Raw genomic sequence first — 17,401 nt, 5'->3', positions numbered from 1 at the left:
TCACAGTACACCCCTCAGCAAAGGACACATTTTGAAGGTTTGTGTGCATAGGTGATATAGGCCACATTTTTAGAGGTATATTTCAAATATGGTATCAAGTAATACCAATGTATGTTGTATTCGATCAGATATCATAAGTGAGATTATATCATTAGTACTGTTCTCTAGTTACTCTCTTGTTATAGCTATTTTGCCAAAACAACAATCAAAGGCCTAAATGTGTAAAAAAAAAAAGAAAAAAAGAAAAAAAAAAGAAGAAAACATCCTGCGACTGGAACCTGGTATCACCTCTAAATTGAGTGACTTCTTAGAATTCACTTTTTAACATTAGACAACGGTCTCCTGGTGATGTGAATGGTTTGTTTATGTCAGTTGTGTTTAATTATTCTCAGCTGTGAAATACAAAAATACTTATTTTTCATCTATGAATGCTACTGTTCTATTATATAAGTGGCTGTACCTTTCATTTATGGGGTCTGAAAATGACTGATTGAGCTTATTTCACTGCTGAGCTAACATCATATTCAGTGTTGGAATATTGCCAATAGCTTCCTTTTACCATGACACTTGTGAGCCATGTAGAAGATAAGACATTATAAAGTTGATGACATTACACATGCAATTTCTTCAACAAGATAAAGTTGTCTCATAAAACCCTCTCACGTACAGCATCAATCATTTTAAATATAAATGCCAACATCTAATATCTTCTAATCTCTACACTGTAAAACATATTAAGCTTACAATCAGATTTGCTTTCTATTTACATTTTTTTCAATTTGCTCAGTCAGTTCTTCATTTATAAGCAAGTGTATGGTGTAGGGACTGAATTTTATATTAACCTCCATCATGGTCATGGACTTATATTAACATGTATTAAAGAAACACAGCAAATTTCCATCATGTTTATTTTTTTCAAACTACAAAACAGAGGGGTCTCGAGAGTATAAACTCTAAACAATGCATGCTGGGAAGTCTGCTGATAGGCCTATGCTTATTGTATTTCTTTAGAAACTTAATTTGACAAGTTGAATGAACTCTCAGCAGTACGTTTATTCAACTTATCATGTAAAGTCAAAAGTCAGAACAACTCATGTTTATCTGAGTTATTAATTTCATTTTGAAACTATTCAAGAAGGGTCCAGCTGCGGCCTGTAGACCAGGGGGCTCATCGTGAGCCTCTAGTTAAACCCTTAAAAAGCCACATTGGGCCAATTGAGGACCAAATGTCTAGTAGGAGGCAGGATGAAGATTTGATTGAGGATTCTCAGATTTTAGGTCAGATGTCACTATTGGATCTAGGTCAAAGTTCCTTAGAAAAGAAGAAGGAGAAGATGAAAACTGGCCCAGGTAGGTAATCACAGCTCAGTGCAGCTAAAGTTGAACGTAAAATTAAAAACATTTAAAAAAGAAAAGTTATTTATTGCAGCTGTTTAACGTTAGCTAGGTTAGATGCAGCGCCAAAGTTAATCTGTGTCTCAAATCACATACTTCTGTCAGTACACTTTCGTGTAGTACACTGTGTGCACTATGTGTGCTTACTGGCATAGTGCGTGAATTTCAACAGGGTAGTGTTGTCTCAAATCAAACATGGCTGTTGTGCACTTACCGGAAATGACATTCGCTAAATTAGCTTTAGCTAGCGTTAGCATTCACGTTATCGTTCACATTACTAAATCATTACAGACTGCTAATTAACCCAATAAACATACTGATGGCTTATATCCAACAACAGTATAGTGGTGCTTAGTGCTAAAAAACACATGTATAACTTACAATTGTATAATGCGGCAATGTTCACCGTAGTTACAATATCCTCGGCCGCCATTTCCAGTTTGAAAAGTGGTCCCTCCCCTTCCGCTACGTAGCCAAGATGGCAACCATTGAGGACAAGAAGTGTCCATAGATGCACACTCAACTTTTTGACTGTTTTGAGTGCACCATCCAGGTACTCACAGTGCACTGCATTTTTCCATACTTCTCAGTGTGAATGCACTTAGGCACTCAAAATGTTAAGTGTAAGCACAGAGGTATGTGATTTGAGACACAGCATTAGTCTTACGACAACAGTAACCTAACGTTAGCTTAGCTTGCTGCTAGCATGGTGTGTGTGTGAAGTAGAACGTATGATGATACTGTACAGATAGTAAACATTATTTAGCATGGGATTTTTTTTGTTTAGGATTAATGTTACAAGCTATAGAAACAAATGTTATGGAAGGTTAGGTTAGCTAGATTTAGCTTTCACCAACTTCCAGAATATGCAAGTCAGCAGATTGTCTTGGGGGTTTTATCAAACACTCCATTTAGGAGAGAATGGTATAGACTTGACAAGGCTAGATAGTAGTTGATGAGTCCTGCTATTGCCATGTCATATGCCAGTTAACACCAGCACCACCAAGATGGTCTGACAGACCATTTGGGTTTTTACAATGCAAATAACTGTTTAAAAAAAGACGTCAAAAGACTTTTCCTTTTCCTATGTGTTTTTGATGTTTTCTGAAGCCTATAAGGTACTAAAATAAAACACACAAGATTTCTGAGCATTTATACCTCTAACCACCACCGTGGTCATATAGACCGCATTTATGATATTACACATTATTACCATATATGGTAAATTACCATATATGATAAGTTTTTCCATTTTGCGGGGTTTGTTTTCACGCTCTGAGTGGCTCGTCTGTCATATTTTTCAATGGTCATATGTGGAAACTGTCTGGGGAGAAAGAGAAGTAGCCATTTTATTTATTCTATACGTCTGAAGTAGCTAGCTACTAGCCTAAAAGCAAAGGATCAGAAGATGGAGAGAGGAAGAAAATGTAAAAGATACACTGTTTAGGAGGCTTTGGCAGTGCTTCAGGAACTGAGCGAAGGGGAGTCTGATGGACAACACGTGTTGGACTTCAGTGATGTGGATTGAAGTGAGGAGGACAGTTCAGACTCCGAGCCTGAAGCCCTACACCAATTGCCCCGTCTGTTGGCGTGTCCAGTCCAGGTTATTATTATTAATTATGTTCATTCGTTTTCATTAATTTATTCATTCCATGGAGCCGATGCCAGACGGCTGCACTGGAAAGCTTGGCATGGAGCCAAGTTTTCCAGCGCAGCCACCTGACAAACTGTGTTTTGTGAATACAAACTAGTTCTTGATGTTGTAAATATTATAGGCTATAAACAGTAAGCAACATCTAAAATTATCCCCACTAATAACGAGTAAAGAATTATAACGTAGCCTAATAAATCTCAACAGTGCGGTCACCAGATGCCCAAGTGCTCCCAGCTGCTGTCCAGTCTGGCACACAAACCACACTGGTCTCTGTGAGAGCTCAAACTTCATCTCCAAGTAGAAGTTATTGTAAAACACTCGTGGCTATTTTCGTCTTCGTCAAATGCAAACACCAACAGACAATAAACAAGGTTGTAGCCTATTTTGTATCATAAAAAATATAAAAAATGACAAATTAATAAATCTCAACTGTGTGAACACCAGCGGCTAATGCAGCGACAGCGCTCACACCATCTCCAGAGACAAGTAGGCTTATTGCAAAACACTGCCAAAGTACACCAAAACTCAAATTGTAGGCTACACAAACATATGTAGACCCATCTCTGAAAACGAAAATATTTATTTGAAAACAAAAATGTTTCTACAAAGTGAATATCTAAAGCCTAATTAGCTTGGCGGAAGAATGTTTTATCAATAAATGATTTATTATTATTGTTATTTTTATTGTTATTATTTTTATTCGATGTGCCATAGCAGCAGTGTCAATTAAAAAAAGTTTCCTCTATTATTTCGGTGTTTATCAAAGAAATACATAATATAGCCTACAATATATTAGGCCACAAGTTTTATATTCGTGTAGCTATAATTTAGCACTGTAAAGCAAATTGGTCTATTTGAATGGGAGACATGCAGCAGCATTTTATAAATCAATGTGCACCATAAAAAAAATATAACTGACACAGAAAAACGAACCATTGCAAATTGGCTCGGGACATCAAAAATTTCTAGTAACTTCATCAAACAAATGCATTATTGATGTGCTTGTGAACACGTTATGGTGACAGTTCTTTATATTGTTATGATTTACTGTGGTGCAGTCTTTTCCTCCATCAAGTAGGGCTAGCCAACACGTCATCAGGTGGGAATCCTTCCTGATGACGTGTTTCTCCAGGGGGAATCCCGGACCTCCTAACTGTGTTTGTGCCCCAATCTTCTCTGTCTTCGATTAGCTATTAGGTCTTTCAGTGAGTGTAAAATAATGTTAACTAGTCTGAGGCACTAGTTTAGCAGTTTCGGGATCTGGACAGTAGGTTTACATTGTTTACTTTCATACATCCATTATTTAGGCACCACACGGTAATTTGATTGTCTAGTTGGACGCCAGGTCTTATGTGTGGCTGCTAGTTTGTTTTATTTCGAGATTAGTGCAACCAGGTAGGTTTTTGTTTCGTTTCTTTTAGCTATTTTTCATCTGTAGTGAGTCAGTGGAAATCTGTTGGGTTAGGAAGTGTTTTGTTTCTGTCATAATTTGGCACCATCAGCAGCCCTTCCCTTTGTACCTCGTCTCTCTTGATTCCTTATCTGGTTATCTTGTGTTTAACTGTAGCAGAAAGCTTATACATTTCATTGTTGTTAGTACACTAAACAATAAAAGGCAGTGCTTGTCTGACTACATCAGCAGTATGCTGATTCCCTTATTACTAAACACTTGTAGGGTTGTAACAACACGAACAATGAAATTACACATGACAGTCTGGGAGACTGTTGCGGCGCCTGTAGGGGCACGGGGAACGTCACTTTAGGACTCTTAATAAGGGGGGACAGTGATTGTTGCTGTAAACTCCTATTTCCATTAGTTTCTGAAGCATCTAATGTTAAATATTGTGCTCATTATGTGATGTTAGAGGGCTCCATGTTTGATTGATATTATACAACCCTACCTTGTTTTCCTTACCATAGATTGACTATGTCATGGATAGCAGATGGCTACAAAATGCTAGGCTTTTGGAAGTTGGAGGAGTGTTAACGAAAAGGTCTCAAAATTATTGGACCAGAATCCTGACTGGAATCCACTGTCAGTAAAGACATAAGTAGTAGATTATATGTCATTTTGTCAAACTGAGCGACTGCTGAAATTTTTTTTGTTTTCTAGATTGCATTTAGTGCAACAAATTGCAAGCCTTAAGGTATGTATTGTTATTACTGGGTATGTCAACTATCTATTTTTTCTTACCACTTAGCTTCAAGATGAAAGGAACAAGTTTTATGCTCAAATGTCGGCTGTTTTGTGCAGAGAAAAGACATTTACATGGAGGATCTCAACGTCACTGCGACCTGGAGACCACCAACAAGTGTGGACCCTCTTAAACGCTTGCATGTGAGTAAAAGCAGAACTCAAGACTTGTTCCAGACCTGTGGGTATTGCAACAATGTAAAATTTCAATGCTTGTATTAAGGCCTGAGCTCTGAAAGAAAGCCCTACTGTATTTATTTTTGTTTAAGAGAATTGCATTTTTGAGGGCCTAAACTTTGACACTTTGCACATGCATCAGAAGTGGTGAAAAATTTAATATTTTATCGGTTGTGGGTATGGGTGTGGCAAAATGGCTCAAGAGTGCCCCCTAGAAAATTTCAAAGTCAAACTCCCCACTTTGACGTAGATGAACGAACTCTCTAATCGATTGACTGGGCTCTTGATACAAGGACTAACTTTAGACAGCAGGCAATATGAGTTTTAAATTATAGTTTGTGGCTGTAAAAGGTTTGTTTACACTGATAATGTTTATAAACACTGGAGTAAAATGGATCAAGCCACAGATAAAACACTTCAAAATTGTATATGGATATACCCCACATTGATATGGTCCAAAATTCACTGCTTGGGGCTTTAAGGTTTACACCGTTTATGTCAATGTAAAATGACCCTGCATTTATTAACTTCCTGTTACAGAAAAATTGATAGAGGAAATATAGTTGCACACTCCCCCTATATCCACAAGCGACTTTATTCAGCTCACACCTGACACTGATGAACACATATTTGAAATGTTGGTGTGAGGTGAATACAGTCACTTGTGGATACAGGATGAGTGTGCAACTATATTCCCTCTATCTTTTTCATAGTCTGCACCTCATTAGGTATGTGTCCTTGACTTCTTGCTTCTATGCCATTGGAAAATTACACGACATTTGTCACCTGGTCACTGGAAAACATTGTCTGGCTTTGACATTGTAAGGGTCATAATTGCCTTTTTTAAAAACTTGAAGCCAGACTTATGTCTAATAAGTCCATAGTGTTGAATTTATTTTCTCCAATTCTCTTTCTTTGTGGATTAGGGCCTCCTAAATCAGAAGAATGCCCATGACTGTGGAATCTTCATGTTTATGGTATGACTAATTCATATTGGAAATTAAGTATTGGAACATATATTTATATGTCTATAATTCATAAATAGTAAAGTAAAGGTTTTTCCATAGTATGCACTGTATGGTCCTGGATGCCTCCTTTGATTTTACTGAGGTATATTTCAACTTGCGTGATATATTCTATCATTATAGTGTTAGTGGAAGTGATGCACAGGCTGACTCAGTATTTGGGGTTATACCTGCTATTCTTTGGCATATTTTGTAAAAAGTGGGTTAGGTGTTGGCCATCCATTTAAACATTGTCATACAGCTGAGCAGCTTTGATTGGCTCCACAGCTAACCTGTGCATCACTATTTTGCGGTATTATAGAAAAGCCTTCCTTTCATAGTGTATACATTCAAATAAATGTTGATAATGTCCTGCATAACCCAGATTATAATGTGAAACCTCTCTGAAATGGTGTGAAAATAAAAACTAGAAATTTTAAGTTGAATTGCCTTGAAATTAATTTTAAAAAACTTGTCAATGATTAACGGCTTCCCCTAAATTCCTGAATGTTTTACAGTGTAGTTTCTTGTTTTATATTGTATATCTTGAATTTGATTTCATACTGTGCAAATTTAAATTAATGGTGCAGCAGGTGGGGTTAGGGTTAGCAATGTTAGTTTGCAATCAATTCCAGGGTTAGATTAGAGGATCAGGTTAGATCAGCAACTGGCAAAGTGGGCAACTGCACCAGATTTATTGTGTGTCATTTGTTTTGTGGAAATTAGATTAATTTAAAATAAATTTGGGAATATACAGTAAACTACTAATGTTTAGGGCTTTAGTGTGGGTCATTATCAGTCTGTCTTGCAGAGGAACCCTTGACAAAATGTTCACTCTCCTTTACGTTCTCCACCAATGACTGAGAAATATATCTGGCTCACTAGCTAAATGTTCCGCTATGTTTACCAGCTAGTGGCTAACTGTCAGCTGTTTGATGGGCAGGTAGCGTACAGTGGGTTTATCAGATCTTTTTAGCTGAAAACAGCTGCCTGCTACTTTTGGAAACAAGGTTGGCACGAATGGAATTTGTGGACCATAAAACCAAACAATTAGCTGCGTAAGGCTCCACAGAGCTGAGAAGAACTGCAGAGTTGGGTGATAATTCTCTGTGCTGTTGTCTTTTCGAACAAACACTTTGGTGTTATACATAGTCATTTAATACATTGTTAAATTAAAAATATTTTTTAGTGCATCTTTAAATCAATGATGCCAGTAATGTTATTAAATAAACTGTGATTTTTTTTTATTGCAATAGAAAGTATGTGAGCACAAGTGTTCTGAAAGAGATTTGCTTACTTAAATGTTATATTAACAATGTGGAGTGATACTGTACCATTTCAGTTATAAGCATCCATTAAGTCTATGGTCTAAATGTTGTCCATTTGTATAAACACAAGCTCACACACTGCATTATGTCTATTATAGCAGAGGCTGAAAACACCAACATCTGTTTTTTTGTAATGAAACACAATATCTGCATTCTACTCTGAAAAACCGAGATATCTGTCTAACCCTATTTACCATGAGTGCGTTTGGGAGTATGTAGTTCCATAAGCTGTTACCAGGCTGTGAGGAGACTGCAGAGCACAGGCTAGACCCAGAGGTAAACTTGACCTATAAGGGCAGAGAGAGAGCTTCAAGTCTCTGGACTGTTTACTCTCCTCCATGGACATTCAGCTCACGTATGGTCCCAACCAATAACAGGCTGTAGGGGTGGAGGCAGAGCAGCTGAGCTGGGGGGGAGGTGGAGTGAGAAAGCGATGACAGTGATGTTTTGGGAAAAACTAAGAGGCAGCTAGAGGAGTATCAAGTATCAGGAGGTTAGAATTTAAACATGTCTGGACTTGGCTGATGCTCCAATAATATGGATGCTTAAAAATCTAAAAGTTGTGTGTCTGCAGTCAAACTGCGATTTTGTCAAGACGCAGCAGTTCCGGAAGTGTATGTATGAAGTGTGAATCACATAAGGTTGAAGCAAAGCATCTTATTGTGTGCATATTTTGATGTTCATGATAACCACACTTGATGTGTTGTGGTGTGTACCTCTCAACATACTCTGGAGGGCGTTTGGGGATTTTCAATGAGACTGGGATAAAAGAGTAACAAATAGAGCTCATGCAGGAAGAATTTCATGTGTGACTATTTTCTAGACCAACAAATACTGGTTTTTCCATGCAATATTTCTGTAATTTTGCTATCTGGTCTATTCTGTATACACAACATCTATTTCATGTCTGTCCATCCTGGATAAGTGATTTCTCCTCTGTTGCTCTTTTCTTCTTTTTGGCTGCCTCAAAGTACAATTTCGACAGGACACAATAACAGTGACATTAACACAACATTAAGATATATATTAATTATATATATATATATATAAAGTATTTCCTCTGTGTGTGTGTGTGTGTGTGTGTGTGTGTGAGTGCTGATGAAGGGTTTATGTTTAAGGAAGGGTGAAGGGTTACAGTAGCCATATTGAAATGAATCCTCAGTTGACAGTAATTTTATGGATCATATGTATCTTAAGTAAACATATTTCTAGACAATTCAAGGCAGAGTTAAGACTGGTCTATTTTTTGTATCTCAGCTGGAGCCTGTACTCAACAGACACATGTCTGAAGATCTCCTAGCTTTCAAGGTATGGTTTAGTGTAAAAAATACCGTCCACTCTTGGATATTCAGAGGAAAAAGGTTTAATATATTCTTAATTCCAACAGTGTTTGCCATAACATCTCCGATATCCACAAGAACTTGGACTCCTAAGGGTACTATGTGAAATGACAGTTTTCTGATTTTAACAAGCACTGCCAACAGTGGCGCTGGCATCATTTACATTCAACATCGAATATAAAACAATTTACTCTTGCGGATTCTCTTGGTAAATTTGTGATGGTCCTGTTATCTAATGAGCAAGAATAATGGCTCAAAGACAGTTACCAGTATCCACAAGAACTCAGACTCAGTTATATGTGAAATGACTTCAAAGATACTACAGGAAATGACATTGAGATTCAATAGATATTAAAAAATGATTCACAAAGGTTCACCAAGTAATTCTTTAATATTATGTGATTAAGTTGCCATTTGTTATTATTGTTATAGTTGATGTACAGTTGTTACTGTTAAGGTACAACAACTAACATAATGTTTTTCCAACATTGATTGGCAATATCTCAGCCAAAACAAAGCCAAAGATAGCCAGGACCCCTAAAGGTTTGTAACTTTATTACGATTTAGAAGAAGTAATGAAGACTAAAAATAGTAATGTACTAGTCTTGTTTCTGACTTCTGTTTGCAGAAGTCAGCATTTATTTTTATAAGGCGCTCCAAGCGTATTATGCAGTGTTCTTACTCAAACAGTGATTGACAACAAAGCCCCAGCATGTTTAATCACCAAATCTCCTTGGAGTTATTTGAAAAGAATTGAAAATAAGTTTTCTCTGAATAAATTTACAATTAAACATTGATGAGCTCCTTTCCTTTATCTTCACAGGACGGGGTAAAGAGAAATTTCCATTCAGAGAAAAGTAAGATAATTACAGTGACCTTAAGAACTGGCATATGAAAAGTTGTGAGAGCATCTAATATAGACAGTGGCCATGGCCAAAAGATGAAGTTTTATCAAACTGCTACTCACAAATTATTGCTGTTTTAATGCTGTTTTAATTTTATATGATTTTTCATGTAATTTAAATATGTTTTATTTTCAGTTTATTGTTGTTTTCATTAAGAATTTGACCTTAAAGTTGAATATCTTTTCTTTATTTTCTTTTATCCATTGTTTTTGTGTATTTTTATTTTTGAGTACTTGCATATTTTATGTTTTGAATTGATATAATTGATATAATTTTTTATGTAATTAATTTTTTATATGATTTAATTTATATTTATATAAATACATACATTTTGAAATAAAAGACTTCACTATAATATAACTTAAACCATCTGTGTTATTTATAGATGTCTAAAAGGCATTGATTGAATGGCTAAGCTAAACCCTGGTGAAAATAAGTTGAAAAGTAAAAGTTTAGTAGACATCTAAATTCATATGATAGATGTTTATTGATCGTCTGATAAACGGCTATGTTGTCATTAAAAAGATGTTGAAATAACATCTTGGCTAAGACTAGACATCTACTAAACTTTCACTTTTCAACCTTGAATAACCTTAATTTAAACACCTACAGACAAATGCATGTATAATAGACATCCATTAAACGTCTTTTCAACATCAAAGGGAAATAAAACATGATTAATAAGGAAAATATTAATTATGTTCTCTAAAATGAGAACACAGCACAGAGCAGAGCTGCAATCAACTGCTGCTCCACAGTGGACAGCTTCATTTTTCATCTGAATTATTGACTCACAACTAAGCAAATTGACAATGGTGAATATTAAGATATATACTGACACTAATAACAATTATTTCTATAATTATACAACAGAGATTGCTGGAGAAATTGGTGCACTCAGCATGCTACAATCTTTACAGACCACATGGGTTATCAGGAGAAGAAACGGGACCACAGCTGGTTGTATACACTGCGGGACAGTTAAATTGTTTTTCGGGACAGTGGTGAAAAAAGTCTATATGTACTGATATTACTGCATTACAATACATATAAATGTATTAAAGTGAACAGATCATTCTGTCTCTTGCGAGTGTTGAGTTGTTGTCGAAATCAGCTAAATATTCAGCCATGAAAGTTGGAGAGAGGAGTGCCAGGAGGAGTGTGTTGGAGTTCAGAAAGCATAGCTGGAATATGAACAAATCTGGTGAGCCCCCAGTGGTCTGGTATTCTTCAGCACACGGGCAGAAGTTCAGCATGTACAGGCAGTGCAGAGGGCAGCGAGTCTGTACAAGAGCTGATAGCAGCAGCAGCCGAGCTGAGTCAGGTTGTGTATATGAACTGAAGTACTGAACAATCTCAACAGCAAGTGCATACAGTTACTGTAAGCTCCAAGGGGGAAACAGGTATCAACCACCACCTGTACTGCTTAAAGCTTTGTCACACATAATTGAGTAATTTTGATTAGAGTTTAAGGTTGTAATGCTTGCGTTTTGATCACTGGCAGATAGTTGGCAACACATAAAAGCTGGGTATGCTGGAGAAGGCGATAACTGTTGTCAGACAGAGTGCGAGGCCATGGCTAGTTCCTGTAAGCAAACCTGTACATACCAACTTTGAAAAGTCTTATATCAGCACTGCTGGATACTAAGAAGAAGCCAGTCTATCAAAAGGTGCCAGGCCAGCCATTCACGACTTCTTAGGACCTGCTGGAAGCAGATACAGTAGCTAAAAATTGCTCCTTATGGAGTTCTCTGTTCTTGTATGTACAAGAGGGGCTGAATGTGGCCTTTGTAGTTGAAAAATAATTTTCACTGAACGCTGCAAGAGTTATGCTGATATGTTTCTGACTCAGTGACCTGATATCTTGTTCTTTTTAGATTAAATGTTACCATACATCATAGAGCATTACAAAATAACTGACATATTCTGCTTCAAATGTAATGGCCAAGTGGTGTTCATGCAAATCAGAGCAGACAAATAAATTATATTCCAGCTTTGGAAGAATTCACTGTCCCACAGTTGCAGCCTTGGACTTTCCTTGCTCTGTGTGTTGGTAAGATTCAAGACACAAATGTTTACATGGTAGACTGTGCTAGACAGAAATGATCTTAATACTTTTAGTATTGTTGTTTCTTTCTGGAACTGTTTGAGAGTCTGATGGGCCTATAAGCAACCTTACTCCTTTCCTAGCTTAATAGTAATGCACATGTGGCATATCACCTTCATCTAGCAATGTGTGTGGCTGTGTATCGTGTAGCTTGTTTTCAGGTCAAAAAGGGTTAAAGCAGCTTTAACTTAAAAGTAAAACCACCTGGTACAGATACTCTATTACAATTTAAATATAAAGTCCGTTCAAGATTTTATACCAGCATTGATTGTCAGTAGGAAACAGTGATCTCCTGTATTAAAGTCTGACATTATCGATGAACCATCCTTCCGCCTCGATGTACTCCCTTTGCGCTCTTTGTCCTAATAACATCACCTGACTTACTCCTTTGCTCCTGATTTATAAAAGCCACTACAGCCACTAGAGGGCGCTGTCACTTAAACATAAACATACAGTATGTCTTTTTGGGACACTTGCTGATTCAACTGACTCTATTTTTCTTAGGAGTCCATAAGTAGAGCAAAATCAACCCTCTAAGAAACCAGTTTGATCAAAATGTGTTGAATGACTTGCTTCAATCTAAGTGCAATACATTTGAATACAGACGTCAAAGCACAGTCAAAGAGTGTCAGGGGTCTCCAGTTGTTTAACTTCACAGGATCTTTTGCCTGGCCATCTGCATCATGTTTTAGCAACAGGGAAATTAGGCCCTCTTTTTGAGAATTAGATTGCTGCCCAACTTCAAAAGAGAAATTATAGCAGGCTAATAAAACCTCCTTAATTTCAACAAAGAAGATTCTATAAACCTCCACAGGTATCCCATCAAATCTGGGAGACTTGCCATTCTGAGAAGAACATATGGCATCATATAACTGTTTTTCTCATTAATAGGACCTTCACATAATACCTGCTGCTCATCTGTAAGCTTAGGACAAGGGTAAGATCTCATAAAATCAAACAAAAAAAAATGTTGATTGAAATACTTCCTCTTTGAATATATTAGTGTAATAATCCATTAAAGTTTTAAGGATGCCATTCATATATGTAGCAGCTGACCATAAATATGATTAGATCTATTTTCATCCAAACGGTGTCTAGTAATTTGTAATTCATTCAACAATGTTTTCTCTCTGTTATACATTTGTTTATCTTTCCAAGTAGAATACTTTATAGCATGACCCCTAAATGCACACTTAAAAGCATCCCAAACAAGTGTGGATTTGCAGAACCAGTATTAATATAAAAAAATCCAAAATAAATTGCCTTGTTATTAAGATAAAGGTCTTGTCTTCTAATGATTGATTAAATTTCCAATAACCTCTTCCCCTGTTAATTTCAGCAAGATTAAACTTTGATATAATAACATGATGATCGGCGAAGGAAATCAGGAAAAGTCTATTCTAGTCTATAGTAAAAAAGCCCCACCAACGCCTCTGCTTCCTGAGGAGGCTAAAGCCATGGCATCTCAGTCCTTACTTCCTTCTACAGGTGGAGAAGTGGAGAGTGTCCTCACTTCCTGCATCACCATGTGGTACAGCAACTGCTCTGCTGCAGACAGAAAGGCACTGCAGTGAGCACTAAAGTCTGCACAAAAGATACATTTACATCAACAGGTGCAGGAATAAGGCTTCTTGCATCATGAAGGACTGAAGGAAGGACATCATGAATCCTTGAATTCTACTAGCCATTGAATGTCTTCGCCAAGTATATCTGATTAGATGTGGATTCTTTATCCTCTGTATATCAACTAAGTCCATAGCAGACATCATAGAGGCTGTTTACACTGGGTTGTAAAATGCGTTTTGGTGATCCGAACACAAGTGGACAGCCGAGACACATTGCTGTTCACATCTGTGTCTATTATGTGTCTCCAAGATGGCCAGCTGACCACTTGTGTTCAGTTTTCATTACTGCTATGTCACTTCTGCTAGAAGGTCAATGAGCCCCACGCAGTTATTATCTGTCTGTCACCAGACAAGCACCAGATTTGTTTCGCGTGGGCTAGCTAGGAAACAAAGAATTAATATACATGTACTGCATTGATGATGTATTTCATCAGTGTTTACACCACAAAAGATATGTGGTCAAATGCGTCCCAGACATACCTTCCATGTTTTTTCCGAGTTTCGTGGCCACCGTAGGTTCTCCTACAGGCTTGGAAGGGGAGGGAACTAGTTAGGCGCCAATCATGATCCAGTATGAAAAGGTGAAAACTTGAGAAGTATGAAGTAGGAGACCTCTTGTGTCCAGCAGTTAAGCTCACATTTACATATTCATAGATTCTAGATTTTTCAATAAGTGAGAGGAGGGAGATGTAATTTTAAGAATTTTAATGAGGTTATTGAACTTTTTTGTTAAATAACCATATTAGATACAAATTATTATTGAAAGGAGACATTTTTGTATGTTTTAAAACATGTCTGGAGGGGATCTTCAAGTAAAGCACCACTTTGAGGCCACTTTTAAATTGAGTCCTGTAAACAGCGAAAACATTAGATTTAAACACAATTTGTTGTTGCCTCTTTGGTTTATTTACACGGGCAGTGCAAGGGAAAGAGCTGGGCTTGTACCTGGGTCTAGAGCCAGTCTCCCTAATGCTGGGAGTGCTGCATCATCGTCTGCAGTGGTGGTCAAATGCAGTGGTTTAATGATGGAACAGAGAGCTGCATTGCATTCTGACCTCTAACCAATGGGCTGTGTAATGTCTAGCTTCAGTGTGTGTGTGTGTGTGTATGTGTGTGTGTGTGTGTATGTGTGTGATTAGAGAGTAAAGGGAACCTGCAGTTGGGTTTGTCCTTAGTAGCAGCTTAATCTAAAGTCTGTGAGATGCAGACATTGCTTTTGCCATATTTGCTGCTTTGAAAGATACAGCAAAACTAACAGTAGTCTGCAGGACGTATTAACACCAAATTACATGTTCCATAATATCTGTTATTTTTAAAATTACATGGAGCTCTTCTCAATTCAAATAAGAGAAAACAAGGGACAGTCTGGTTGACCTTGTTAAAGGAAGGAAAAGGAAGGTGTCATTTTTCTTTGCGGCCCCATAGCCATGCAGTAAGATACAAATTCCTTTCCCCCAGAAAATCTGCCGGCATATAGAGCAAACCATTAAAAACCCATAATCCATAAATCACAGCAGCAATAAAAATTTCCTATCCGTTTGCAGCCATTTTCCTGATCACTCTACTTTCTTCCCTTGGGCACCCTACACATAGTTTGCAATCCCTGCTGTGGTTCCCCCTCCGACTGCTAACTCAATTCTATATCCCAAGGCTTTCCATGTCTCAGAGGACAGGGAAGTGCATTTGAAGGTGCCCTTAGCTCTCTGGGGAGAAATGTATTATGAGGCAAATCTATAACGACAGAAGGGAGGAAAGAGGAAAAGTCTGCTTCTGTTTCATACCAGCAGGATGTGCTGGCTGTTAGTGGGAGATGAGATCATTTATTTATACTGAACAATCTCTCAAATCTTTGCTTTTGCTTTGTGACTAATGATTTCCAGCACATAGAGCTCTTTCAACAGCAGTCACTGTCACTGTAGTCAGTTCGTCATGATGTAAGGTGCAGCAAGGTCACCATCTGGTCGGTAAACATTTGTTCTCATCATACAGATACAAACAAAGAATGGAGACGCTTCCATACAAAGCATGAAGGCTCACTGAATGGTTTGAACACCTACAGTACAGGAGATTTTGGATTCTTCCTCACCATCATTATCAAAACACCAAATGACATACACTGCTCTGGACGCTTATGGTGGAACAACAGCTTGCTAACACACCTTATGTTGGTTTTATCTGTCATTTGTCTATATGCAGTGTTTTTAGACATGTTTAGCTGAAATTTTAGTTTTTGTGTTTTTGGTAGACTAACAAAAACAAAACTTTTACAAAACACGGTTAAAAAATTACACTATGGTTAAGATCTGGTTAGGTTAAGGCACAAACTAACTTGGTCAGGGGGTTAGGGTTGGAAGGCACCTATTTTGTCACTAAATGTGGTGAAAAAAAGAATGATGACATCATTGAATTGAAAGAAAAGGTTTGGTAGAAGAGGCTGTTGCAAAGTGCCATTCAAATTACAGACCCTTGTTCCTTATGGTAATGGCTCCCAAATACTGACCAGTCTACCTGAGGAGTCCAGCTCATAAAGTCACCATCATCTTCTAACTTTTTTTATAGATTTAGTTTGTCCAATTAGCCATTTTTGAGGCCCTTGAGGTTATATATTGATTTATAAAAACGATGATAAAGAAGCTGGTTGAACCAATGAAAAGTGAGTTCTGTCTTGCCTGGTTTCCACTGAGGCTTGCAGGTTTTTTGGAAAAATGGAAGGATGTGCACACTGACATTCTTTTCAAGTGCTGAACACATATCACAATAAAAATTGAGGAATATCGGCAACACTGAGGTGCCTCTTTTAAAAGAAACTGAATTATTGGACACACGAGCAGTTTAACCACTTGGTCTCTGTTAGGTTTTATGCCTTTTATTTTCCACTGTTGGTTCCAAAAGTATTTTTACTACTGATAATTGCAGTTAAAAGTTGATAACCCTATTGCTGCTTGTGGAATTCACATGGATACTAGAATAATAATGTAAGTTTCAGTTCTTCTCATAAATCTTTCATCCTGTCACCAGAAAGAAAGTTTGAACATTTTGCAAAACCTCAGATTTTGTTCAGTGCCATCCATCCATCCATTATCTATTCCCACTCATCCTTTGCAGGGTGATGGGGGGGTGCTGCCTGTCCTCATACAGTCACCAGTCTACCACAGGACTGACAGACACAGCCTACTGTACATAAACATAAGACATAACATGATATTATTTTAATGCTTTTTGTCTGAACTTTTGGTTTTCTCCAAAAAAGGATCTTATATTAATATTTATATTTACAATGTCAGATATGTTGGTATATGACAGTTGTTTAAGAGATAAACATGTCTGGGGTTCTACCTTAAGTGGACATTGTTTGGACATAAATAACTATACTCAGGGTGAATCCATTGTGCCACAAACGTCCACGTCTTCATGTCTGTTTGTTATTATTGGTCCTAAAATCAGAGGTAATGTCAGTTTTTAATTAACCGGTGATGTTTGAAAAACCCAGAGGCTTGTTTAAAAACACTCACAGCTGTGCCGACAGTATTTTCAGCATCCCTAAAGACTCTTCTAACCATCTGTATGAAAAAATATTCTGTCCTCTGAATGATTTCCCAAGTTGTACCTATGTTACCAAACCAAAACAAAGGTGGCTAAATGCTAAATGGATAGTAAAACAGAGTTGCACCT

Source organism: Thunnus thynnus, chromosome 1 (assembly GCF_963924715.1).
Source record: "Thunnus thynnus chromosome 1, fThuThy2.1, whole genome shotgun sequence".
Taxonomy (NCBI): Eukaryota; Metazoa; Chordata; class Actinopteri; order Scombriformes; family Scombridae; genus Thunnus; species Thunnus thynnus.
This window is presented reverse-complemented; position numbering follows the sequence as displayed.